Source organism: Halichoerus grypus, chromosome 2 (genome assembly GCF_964656455.1).
Source record: "Halichoerus grypus chromosome 2, mHalGry1.hap1.1, whole genome shotgun sequence".
NCBI lineage: Eukaryota > Metazoa > Chordata > Mammalia > Carnivora > Phocidae > Halichoerus > Halichoerus grypus.
This window is the reverse complement of record NC_135713.1, coordinates 7727288-7739922: the sequence shown is the minus strand read 5'-3', so window position 1 is coordinate 7739922 and position 12635 is coordinate 7727288. Positions and strand designations below refer to the sequence as shown.

Sequence of the window (12635 nt, the reverse complement as noted above, 5' to 3'; positions counted from 1 at the left end):
TGCAGACGACCCTGGGCTGGTTCACACAGCAGCCTCAGGTTTCAGGAGCAACAGAAAGACAAAGGCCAACATGCGAATATGTTTCAAGTTTTTGCTTCTATCATATCTGCTATTGTCCCACTGGTAAAAATCAAGTTAAGTGGCTAAGCATACCTAGAGTCAGCATGAGAGGGATTCTAGAAGAGAATGGAAACAGGGAGGCATGAACATTCAATTGGGACACACTGCAGTCAACCCACCACAACTAAATCTACCCAGTTGTAGTATTTTAACAACATGAGATTCTAGTATCCATGCTGTATTAGGGGTGGCTGGAGAAACAGAACCAATAGGATGTATCTATATCTGTCTCTGTCTGTATAGAGAGAGTTAGCAAGAGATACATCAATATCGATAGATCATAGAATCAGAGGACTTGTCTCATGCATTACGGAGTTTGGCGGGTCTTGAGCTCTGTAGGATGAGTTGACAAGCTGGAGACTCAGGAGGGCTGATGGTTTAGTTCCAGTGTGAGTCTGAAGACCTGAGGACCAGGAGGGCGAGTGGGAGAGCTCAAAACCAGGGAGAGCTGATGTTTCAATTTGAGTCTGAAGGCAGGGAAAAAAGTCAATGTCTCCATTTGAAGGCAGTCAGGTGGGACGAATTTTCTCTTACCAGGGGTGGTTCAGCCTTTTTGTGCTATTCAGGGGTTTAGCTGACTGAATAGGCCCACCCATGTTAGGGAGGGTGATCAGCATTTTCTTAGGTCTGTTGATTTAAATGTTATGCTCATCTGAAATAAAATAAAACCAAACAACGAAAAACACTCTCACAGACTCAGAAACATGAAAAATAAGGTTTGACCAAATATTTGGGCACCCCGTAGCCCAGTTGACACATAGAATTAACCATAGAATTACACGTGGTGTTGTGAACCCTGGTTTGTTTGTTTTTATTTTTGTTTTGTTTTTTTAGTTTATATGTCACGGACGTTTTTTTCACGTCAGTAAATACAGATGAACATCATCATTTTTGATGGCTGCATAGCATATTATTGTTTGATTCACATCATTTATTTCCATTTTCTTGATAAACACTTGGGTTATATCTTACATTTTACTACTCTGTTTGCATAATGAAGTTTGATTCATATTGCTAAATTGTCCCCTAAATAATTTGTACCATCTTACCAGCAAGTGTAGGACTGACTGTAATACCTTTGGCAACACTAAATGTTTATTCATTCGGCAGATATTTATTCAGCATCTACCACGTGCTAGACACTGCAAGGAGTGAGATATTCAGTGGTGAGCAGAGCAGCTAGGTCCCTGGCCTCAGGAGGTATCCATTCTATGGGGACAAACAGTAAACAAACAAAAACAGAGCTTGGTGAGGTAATCACAGCTTGTGACAGGTGAGTAAAGGGAGTAAATGATGTAATATAAGCATAAAGGGGTAGAGGTGGCTACCATAGAAAGGGCTATCTGTTTCATTATTGCCAACCTAATAGTTAGAAGAAGAGCTCACTTTAGTTTCGAGAGAGAAGGAAGGTATTTTGAAGGTGGGATTTGAATCGGATCCTGAAGTACCCAAAAGGGATTTGGGCTGGACATTTGGCATGAAGCATTCTGGAGGTTTTGCATGACCACAATTGTCAGGGTGGAAAAACTCAGGGGTCACTGGGGGGGAATGGGCCAATCAGTTTCTTAAACCAGTTTCTGAGAATTCAAGCGGGTGTGGTTTCCAGTGCACACTTAATGCCAAGCTGTCTCAATAGTCTGGTATTGTCATACTAGGTAAAGGAAAAGCTGTGTAGGTTGAATTAACAGCACCTGATTGTACCACATCCTTCTTTTCTAGTTTAATAATGTGGTTTGATAATCTGAATTTGCGTATTAATAAAGCCACATTTTCTAGGTGGTAATTTTATTTCTTAGTTCGGCACTGAGCTCACAGTAGGCTCTCTCAAAGGGTAGTGATGGGTGTTCGGTCACCCCAGACATCAGGGCTACCTGGCTTAATGTCACGGCGTTTGTAATCACCCGATGTTTCATTTTTCAAAGAACTGTTTTTCAGAACACTGTTCCTGTAATTAAGCTACAGTACCACTAGGAGGCAGTATTGGGATGCACCCACTGGCTCCAATACTGTATGAATCATCATATGGTGAGTACAAGAAATTGTCAGTTCATGATGTTATAAAAGCTAATCTTACTTGTTAAATTTGAATTTAATATTAACCTGCCAAATGTGTAATTACCTTGGAGTGCCTTTGGAAAATAAATAAAGGTCTAAGCTGCAGTTTGGTGGCTATTTTTCTTATCATCAATGTGTTTTATAGAGATTATGATTAAAATGCTCTTTTGTGATTCACCATGAATATCTCATAATAAAAGTCCAATGAGTGCTCGTAGCAGACCTGCATTTCAGATCGCTAATGGCCTTAGGCTGGCTAAGGCTGGTGTCGACGTGGATGCTCAGGACACATCTGCTTATCTGCATTAACAAGTTTGGGTTTCCCAAGTAGCAAAGCCCAGAAGGAAAAATAAATCTGTAATACACTTTGCCTGTAAAGTCCTTAGAGATTTCCCAATTATAAGTTTACTGAGTTTACCTCTTTATTTTATTTTGTTTTTAGAAAAGCTTATGACTCATTTCAGCTTCTGGTGTCCCTTGGTTATTTCTCTTCTTTAACTACAACCAAGCATAACCTGATTTGCATTGATGCTTGTTTACTTCTCCAATAAGCTATAGCAAAAGCTTAATATAGAAGCATAGGGTAGTCAGAAAGATTACTTTTAAAAACTGTTTTGTTCAGAGATTACTGTATCTCTTATGTAGAGCAGACCATTTGAACAAAATTAAAATACGGTTTTGAGAAAGAGGTTAAAACTGGATTTTATTATAATCATTTCAAAGAGTTAGTATCACCAACCAACCATCTTGAACTTCCAGTGTGTTCTGAGTAAGAAGCCGGTGATCAAAGAGAGTCTTGGTAGCAAGAAGAGGGTTTGTCACAACAATGAGAAGGATGAGTCAGGGCCATCCCCTACAGTGCCAGTGGGATGGGGCCAAGAGGAGCAAAGACAGAGGGTGCCCCTGGGGTCCCTGGATGTGATTGAGCTGTTGTGTGACTCAGTTTCCCCCAGATATGCAGCTTTCACTCCTACAGACACAGGTTTACCTGGGCCACTGGCTGGGTCACTTTGGTCTTAGGTGGGAGACTGCGATCCCATGAGAGCTGATTTACAAAAATAGGTGGTGGGCCAGATTTGGTGCATGAGGCAGTTTGCCACCCCCAGATAAAGCATGAACCTCTCAGCCTGCTATGAAGGACTCTCTGTCTGTTGGTCCCACCCCCATACCCAGCTTTATCTTCTACTATGGCACGCAGGTCCTGCCCACTCCGCGTGTCTGCTCCTGATCCATCTCTACCCTTCTGTCTGTTTCCCCCGTCCCTGCTTGTCCACGCTGCAGCCTCCGTTCTGGATGAGCCATCCCAAACCTCCTTCAGCATAAAGAAGTAGAACAAAGCTCACATCACGCCATTTCCACTGCTCAGATGGGAGAATACCCTTTTTTGTCCATTCTTCCGACTTTTGAGGTGCATACTTTCTCTTATCAACAGAGCTGGACGCTGGTGATCCTGGGTGGGACCTGTGCCCAGAAGGGGTGAGCAGGAGAGCCCCGGCTGGCGTCCCGTCTATGTTCCCAGTCCTGGGGCCGCATGCATTACTGACCTGGTTCAAGAAACCATTCCAAAGACACCATTCCATGGAAAGGAAAATCAATAAGTAATTTCTTTACCCTGTGTAGCTCCGTGGGTGACAAGGACAGTACACACCCACCCACAACTGTGAGGGAGTGTGCCTGGAGTGCCCAGCTCTAAATGAAAATCAAGACAAATGGCAGAGGCAAAGAAGGCCAAAATGGATAGATGCTGATGTACGGGGAGCCATTTTTCACAGGCAGTTAATTTTGGTTCACCCGGGCACTTTGCACCAGGGCGTGTGTGGGTGGGGCCATCATTCTATTTACGGACGGACAACGTGGAGTATTTTTCAGGGCGGAGGGTGAGGCTGAAATCTCTTGAATCTGAATCTATCCCGCGGCCTCCTCATCTTTCCCAGTTTGGAGAGTCCTCTACCGAAATTGCAAGTAAGAGATGACATGCGAGCGCGGACGGAGGAGAATTCCTCCTGTGCTTTCGCAGCGGAGCTCACCGCAACTGTGATCTATCATTTCTTGCTTCTGGAGCATCGCCGCTGAAATGGAGCTGATTCAGTGCAGTCTGAGCGAACAGTAGCAACGTCACGTTAAAGAAGCTTAGTGGTTTTGTGGCTGATACATGCTTATTTCTTTGGTGCTTGCTGAAATAAGTATTGTAGACAAAGCTCTGTATTCTGTTCTTTCCATGAGCAGAAAGTGCTTCAGTCCTAAAACGTTTTTTAATACTTTGGCTGGAGGTTATTCCAGATACAGCTGACCCTTGAACAGTGTGTGGGGGGAGGGGAATCGGGCACAGACAACACTCCCCACCCCCTGCAGTGGAAAATCTGCATGTAACTTTTGACTCTCTCAAAACTTAGCTACTAATCGCCTACTGTTGACCAGAAGCTTTACCAATAACACGAACAGAACAGTCCAGTCGATTAACACATATATTGTATGTTACATGTATTATATACTGTGTCCTTCCAATAAAATAAGCTAGAGAAAAGAAAATATTAAGAAAATCATAAGGAAGAGAAAATACATTTACAGCCCTGTTCTGTCGTTATCAGAAAAGATCCACTTCTCAGTGGACCTAGGCAGCTCAACCCCGTGTTGTTTCAGAGGTAACTGTAAAGGCACCTTAGTGCCTCAAACATTTTTGACACTAGTAAACATTATCTTTTTAGGCAAGGTAGCAAACTTGTTTTCTTTCTGACTTGCCTTTCGCAGTAGGGGATGGAATGCAGAGATAGCAATATTGCCAATTATATCAAGATGATGAAGCAACAGGAAGGTTCTAGAAGCAACCCTTAATCCATTAATAGGATTAATGGTCCCATTATGTCACCTAACAAGTTTTATTTTCCTCTGTGTGCTGAGAAGCATGAAATTATCATGTAAATAATGTCACATCTGTGCAAACAATTTGCAAGGTGCTCTCCAAATTCAAATTTAATCTGTCATTTCTCTTTGTTAACTGTTGTAGTCCCTGAAGTTTTTTTTCGCCTCACATGAGAACTGTAAATTGATTTTTCATTTAACCCTCATGCCTATGTGTCAGGAATCTGTATGTTTTGAAGGATCTGGAGAGAGTGCCCGCCAACACCATTTGGAATTAACATTCTGTGAGCAAGGACAGCCAGCAAGAGGCTTGTATGAATATCCTTAGCATTTCCTAGCCAGCTTCATAATCCCTTTAAAGGTAATCTCATTTTTCCTTTTGCATTTGCCAAGTGGGTTTTTATGTCTTCATGCTTGTGTGATGAGGGTCCCTGTGGTCTTCTAGCTGGGTTATTCTCTGTGAACTCCCCGTTAGATAACTGCACGCAGAGGTTGGCAGTGATGGAAAGAAAGTGATCACTACAGAATCCTGGCCATCTGGATTCCACGAGCAGCCTCTTAATTCTCGTGCTTACATCCAGATCTTGCATGCCGGATGTTACAAATTAATGGCATTCATTTTCAGAGAAATGCAGTTTCTGGTATTGTGTGTTTTGGTGCGGGCATTTCTAGAGTACTCACACCACACACACACACACACACACACACACACACACACACACATAACTTCACTGGGAACTTCTATTAATTAGTAATGCAAACCCAAACTATTCCCAAGAGAACGGAGTACATTCCAAGCCTCCTAGACATTTCAAGCACACATTTTACAGTATTTCATTAAATTCAGACCTACCCACTCAGGGATGGGGTTTTGTTAGCTGGATGGTTATTTCTAAGGTACCTTTTGTTCTGCATTCAAATCGTCTTAAATAAGTGTGCTATTTATGGTTTTGCGCAGTAGAATCATCAGTCTTGCTACGATGCCATTCCATCGGGTACTTGTATTCAGCACCAAACTAATTGCAAATCAAGTTTTAGCATCTCAAGGATGTGAGGGTTGGGAAATATTTTCTCCTGTCACTTGGGTTCAGGCAGAACAACAAGATAATTTCTAGCCCTCTGCTCCATGCTGCATTATTAAAGAGGTTATTGTCAGGAGAGGCTTTTTAGAGTGTGAATGGCGTGTGTGCGTGTGTGTGTGTGTGTGTGTGTGTGTGTGGTGTGGGGGAGGAGGTGCAAAAGGACACAGACTCAGAGACAAAGGCTGACCACTGCCTAAAGTTGCTAAGATCGGCAACTTCCTATCTCAGCGTCTATGTCTCATGAAGATGTGACGGGTATTCTGCTTCCATAAATGCTGGGTGTTTGGATATTTGCTTAGTCTCCTTCAGCATGATTTAAAACTCATGGAAATGATCAGACTGCTTACTGGATGTTCAAGGGCAGTGGTTTCCAGGTGACCGTAGCAGCCAATTTGATAAAATGGAGTGTGTTAAACATATATTTTACATCGTGGGTAATGAGACCTGCCCAGATAACCAATTTCATGCCTTTCGCTCAGGCTGACCAGAACAAAGAGCTTGTCAGGGCCGTTCTGGGGGGTGAGCTGGCCGTGACTTCCCACTCGGGGCTTTTCTTCCCCTCTACGGGCCCCTCTGGGAGGAACCCTGCCGCCCAGAGAACGTTTACTGAAGACCCGCTGTATAAGGCTACCGTAGCTTCCAGCAAAAGCAGGCTTCTTGGAATGACCGACGTTACTGATACATCCCAGATTGCCCTGGTGTTGACACAACCATCCAAGCGCGGAGTGATCTCAAAGACCACCGTAACGGATTGTGTTTGTTTTTAGGACAGGTTGTCAGGAAAATGAAGGACTGTGGTTTCATGTCATTTTCCATCATCTCTGAATCATTTACAAATGTGCTCCAGGCAGGAGTCTTGGGATCTATAATGAAAATGACAATTGCACACTTAAGGCACGTGACCGCCCCACGGCGCCCCGGTCCTCAGGGACAAGGCATTTGCTTAGTGGGGTGTCACTGAGGGCGGATGGGCTTTGGAAGGAGCGGCTCTCAGAGGAATGTCTCACCTGTGACAAGGTCTCAAAGAGAAATTAATACCTGTTTCCTCTTCCTTAATCTCTCAGTAGTCAGCCTGTCATTCTCTGATTACTGTTTCACGAACAGTAGTGAGTTATCAGGACACAAGAACAGTTTCCTGGGAACCCCCCCCAGAGAATTTTTTTAATGTAATATCATATCTCCTCTAATATAGCCTTTGGAAACAGCACAGTATGTGCATTTAGGCGTAGAGTTTGTTTATCATTATTTTATTCTAGCAGCGTTGACTGAACATGTACTATGTACCAGGTTTTCTTTGAGGTACTGAGATCAGAGCCATGCACACAGGAGAGTCACGTCCTACCCTCCTTCTGCTAACATTCTAGAGGGGAGAGAGACAGTGAAGAAACAAAACGTGAACAACAGAATCCCCCTTAGCCTAGACACCAGTAAGCAAAGCAAAGGAGGAGTCGCTGAGAGCGAGGTGGCCAGGGACGGGCTCCCTACCACAGAGAGATGGGAGCGCTCCTGAGTGTCCTGAGGGAGAAGCATGGCCAAGTGTAGAGAGGACTCCCCGGAGCCCCGCGGAGGTGCGTGCTTGGCTTCTGAGCTGGTCATTCTTCTCAAATCACAATCTGGAGTAAATAGATCTGCCTCTCCTTTGTCAGCTCTCAGGTGGCCTTTGGAGAAATACCCTCGAAGTTTCAAAACTTGACTTCAGGGTGCTCCTTGTCCTGCTCGTACACCAGGTTGGAAAGGTCTTGGGAGAAATTTTGTCTTAGTTTCTTTTGAAATTAAAGAAGGCCAAAAGAAAAAAATCACATTTTGTCGGATGATCCTGGTCTGTAGTCCTAGATGTGACTTGCGCTGGCAGGGTGGGCGGGGAAAAGTCTTGGACCTTCCCGGGTCACTCTTCTTTTCTTAAATGGGGGAGTTGGTTGAGAGGCATTTTTGGTCCCCAGGAATAGTGTGCATCTCCCCATGGAAGCCCATGTGCATCTCCCCATGGGAGTCTATGTGCCTCTCCCCATGGGAGCCCGTGTGCATCTTCCCATGGGAGCCTGTGTGCATCTGTTCATATGAGCCCCTGTGCATCTCTCTACATGAGTCCCCGGGTGCTGTCTCCATGTGAACCATGTGCAGTTTTCCACGTGTGCCTGAATACATGGTCTCTTTGCCATCTTGTGTGCACTCTCCATGTAAGCTTCTGTACATTCTCCTGAATCTCACGTGCACTGCTATTTCTATGTATGCTCATGGTTCCTCTCTCCATTTAAGCCCATGTGTCCCCTCCTTTTATGAGATTATGGCATTTTCCTCCTGCAGGCCTGTGCATGTTCTTATCTTGCAAATCTTGGAGGTCTGTAATTGTGATTGTCGGGGCCTCAAGGCCTGCAGAGAGCCCAAGGTGTGCACTGCCTTTAACAATGGTCGTCCTCTAGGATTTTCATCCGAGTAAGATAGCCCAAGGCCTGGAGACCAGGGATTGACTCTGGGCATCATCCATGGACAGGGCATGCCTGGGCCCTCTCCTGGGTCCTCAATAGTGTGTGGCAGCCAGATGAATTCTCACTAGCTCCTCTTGGAAATGGTGGCATTAGTGTTTGTCCAGGTCCTATCGCGGGGTCCTGCCCAGCTCCGCAAGGCTATGTAACCATTAAAACTCCAGGAGAGGGAGCCTGCTTCCGAAGGGGAGGTTGGTCCTGTGATCATCTGCAGACCCCCTGCCTTGGCACATAGTGGCATTTACTAAATTTTGCTATTGAGAGTTGCCCTGAGTTTGCTGCATCACACATAGCTCCAAGGTGTTCTTCCCTGGATAAAGGTATCTGGTCAACATTTAGAGGTGATTGAGGGTTAGTTATGCCCCCCAAACTTCCCTACTTAGTTTGTAGTGGAAGCAAGTCTCACACTAGACCTGTCACCTACAGAAACCAGTCAAGAACAGTTCACAAAGTGTCTAGTGTGAGCCTGATAAAGTCTCTGCTCTCTATCCTTCCAGCTGATTCTTGCACATCTTGCAGGAAAGGCTCAGTGAGACCTATGTGATGGTTTTCCTGTGACAGACCACTGCCATTCTCCTAGGCTTCGGGCCCCCAGAGCCCTCTGACTCAGCTGCTGCAAATGGGACCTTTTACAGGTAAGCCTTGGTGCTGTCTCTGTGGGGGGGTGGGGGGTGGGGGGGCTCAGACTTAGAATATACTCTAAACTCAAAAGCATTTTGCAGATGTGAGAGATGATTAGGAATCTGTCTCCCTTTACATATACACAGATGTTAACATTTTAGTGACTCAAAAGAAGTCCCATTTTCTCATTGACAACTTTCTTTTAAAAAAGATAGGTCCTCTAAGTTGCAAAATATGCTTTCCCCTCGCCCTGTTGCCCTCCCTGGAGACTCTGTAAAGTTATTTCCCTCTTGACTGAAATGTGTTATGATTGAAAATGTTACTCATCCTAACCTGAGGGGGAGGCAAGTTCCATTTTTGGACCGTATCTAGAGGGAGGTGGATGGTGGGCTGCTGTGGGAAGGATGATTGAGAAGAATATAGGTTAGAAACTGTGGTCATGGAAGGGGGATATGGTGGAGCCAGTTAACATGCTCTGGAGAAGTAGAGGCATGTTTGGCTGGAGGTCCTGAACTTAACGCGATGCCCATCTACCTTTCCCCTGTGGTGCTCTCCCCTGAAAGATGGTGGCTGCTCAGAGCTTGCATGGTGGACGAGGAGGCAGAGCTTACATTGAAGAGACAAATGGGGGGCGCCTGGGTGGCTCAGTTGGTTAAGCGTCTGTCTTCAGCTCAGGTCATGATCTCAGGGTCCTGGGATCGAAACCCGCTTCAGGCTCTCTGCTCAGCAGGGAGTCTGCTTCTCCCTCTGCCTGCAGCTCCCCCTGCTTGTGCTTGCTCTCTCTCTCTCAAATAAATAAAATATTAAAAAAAAGAGAGACAAATGGCCCCCCAGGTAGAGATAGCAGTAAAGATCTGAGAATTCGCAGGAGAGCCTGCCCACCACCACACCTCGGTGCTGCCAGGCCAGGGCAGGACTTAGGTGACTCTTATTCTTAAACACTGACTCTCATCTCTTCCCCGGAAGTGGTTTCTGAGCCTGGGCCCTGCCCAGACCCCAGGGTGGTATTGCGGGCAGTGGTGCCCAGTTCCTGGTCTCTCACGGAGTAAGAGCCGACACCTAGTGGGAATCTGGGCAGCCTCTCGAAGCTCAAAAGGCCTCTCAAAAAGGCAAGAAAACCAGAAAGAAGGGGACCCTGCCATCACCTTGATTTTAGCCCAGTGTGGTTTGGATAGAACTACAAGAAAATGAATTTGTGTTGTCTTAAGCCACCATGTTTGTGGCAATTTGTTATGGCAGCAATAGGAATAAGAATAGACACCAACATAAGAATTGAAGACACACACGGAGGAGTGGTGATTTGCCCCGGCTGAGGGTGGAAGGAGCAGAGCAGAGCCTGGTCTGCGGGTGCCGAGGGCCAAGGAGCACATACCTGCCTAGAGGCAGTGCCCCTGGGGAGCTGGCCAGGCCCTAGAGGGGGAGGGGCTGCAGGGTGGGGTCTGGGTAGCTGGGACCCCGAGCTACCCAGGTTCACAAGTCAGAGACCCGAGACCACAAGGGTGTCTCAGCCGCGCCTTGTACTTGAAAAGTCCTGTGCTAGACTCAGGGCTTCTTCTTCAGCCCCACTTGGTGGTATCCCCTTCATCTCGTGGCCCAAAACAGAAATCTAGACACCATTCTCACTGCGGTCCCCTCCCCACATCCCCATGCCTAATCCATCCAAATATATTAATCCCGTCTGACTCTGACCTTCCTCTTCGAGTTCATCTACTATTGTCCTCCAGCCACTTCCGTTTGTCACAAAGGCCAAATTGCTGTTCACCTCAGGGCTTCTATTTTCCTTATTCTGGGCGCTTCTTCCCCTTGGCTTGCTCCTGCTTGTTTCTTGGGCTTAAGCTCAAATGTCACTCTGTAGGGGGAGCTTCCCTGACCACAGGACCCTTGCAAACCCTAGTTTGTTCACCTTTATCTGAAATCGTCTTGTTGAGTTTTGTGCTTAGTGTCGTTCTTTCTTGAGAATGGGTAAGGCCATGACTGTCCTGTTCACTGCTGAGTCCTCCATGACTAGAGTCGTGGCATATGGCATGTGCTTTACATCGTAAGCATTCCAGAATCTTTGTCATACTCCATCTGCAACCCCATCACCCTGCCTCTCACGTGGATTGGCAGTGGGAGAGATGCTTCGTAAAGTAACAGATTTTGCATTGTGTTTGGTCTTGAATCTGCCAGAGTCCTTCTTTTTCAAGCTGGCCTGTAAGGAGAAAGGGAGGTCCCAGAGAGTCTGGGGCTTTCCAAGTACTAGAAGAGCCGGCGTGACTTACACAGTGTGGGACAAGTTAGTTTGTAAATTCAGTAAACAAATTCCATATCCTAGAACAAACATATTCTATAGATTTAATGAACAATGTACTATTTCACATGCTTTCAAATAGAAGATTGCATTCCTGGGAAGTTGAGTAAGAAATATGTAGTTTGGGATTGAATTATTTTGGGAAGCTTCTTCCTTCCTCTTATTAAAATCACAAGAGACAGATCCAACATAGACTTAGATTTAAGTGAACTTTCTCCCCGCCCCCTTACATGATTCCTTCTTCCCTGTGCCCCAGTGATGTGGAACGTAAATATTTCCTATCAACTACTACTACTGCCTACTATTACTACTACTTCCTATTACTACCACTTCTGCCCACTATTATTACTACTACTTCTGCCTACTATTACTACTGCCTACTATTACTACTACTGCTGCCCACTATTACTACTACTGCTGCCCATTATTACTACTACTGTCTACTATTACTATTACCTACTATTACTACTACTGCTGCCCACTATCATTACTACTACTTCTGCCTACTACTACTGCTGCCCACTATTACTACTACTGCTGCCCACTGTTACTACCAATGTCTACTATTACTACCGTTATTGCTACTACTACTGCCTACTATTACTACTGCTTACCATTACTACCACTTCTGCCCACTATTATTACTACTACTTCTGCCTACTATTACTACTGCGTACTATTACTACTACTGCTGCCCACTGTTACTACTACTATTGCCCCGTTACTACCAATGTCTACTATTACTACTATTATTACTACTACTTCTGCCTACTATTACTACTGCCTACTATTACAACTACTGCCGCCCACTGTTACTAGTACTATTGCCCACTGTTACTACCAATGTCTACTATTACTACTATTATTATTACTACTTCTGCCTACTATTACTACCACTTCTGCCCACTATTATTACTACTGCTGCCCACTATTACAACTACTGTCTACTATTACTACTACTATTACTACTACTACTGCCTACTATTACTACTATCGCCTACTACAGCTACTACCACTGAAATGACTATTACTACTACGACTACTGCTGCTACTGCTACAACTACAATCACCACTACAACTACTTCTATAATTACCACTATTGCTACAATTAATACTACTACTATA

The 12635-nt window shown here is 45.0% G+C and overlaps 1 long non-coding RNA gene across 1 annotated transcript; it reads left to right on the top strand.

Annotated features, from left to right (window-relative positions):
* The first annotated feature begins 1238 nt into the window (after window positions 1-1238).
* Window positions 1239-9228, top strand: LOC144380934 (uncharacterized). Its single transcript, XR_013445289.1, has 4 exons — window positions 1239-1393; window positions 2056-2145; window positions 5274-5395; window positions 9097-9228. It is a non-coding gene; the product is annotated as an uncharacterized LOC144380934 (long non-coding RNA).
* The last annotated feature ends 3407 nt before the right edge of the window (window positions 9229-12635 follow it).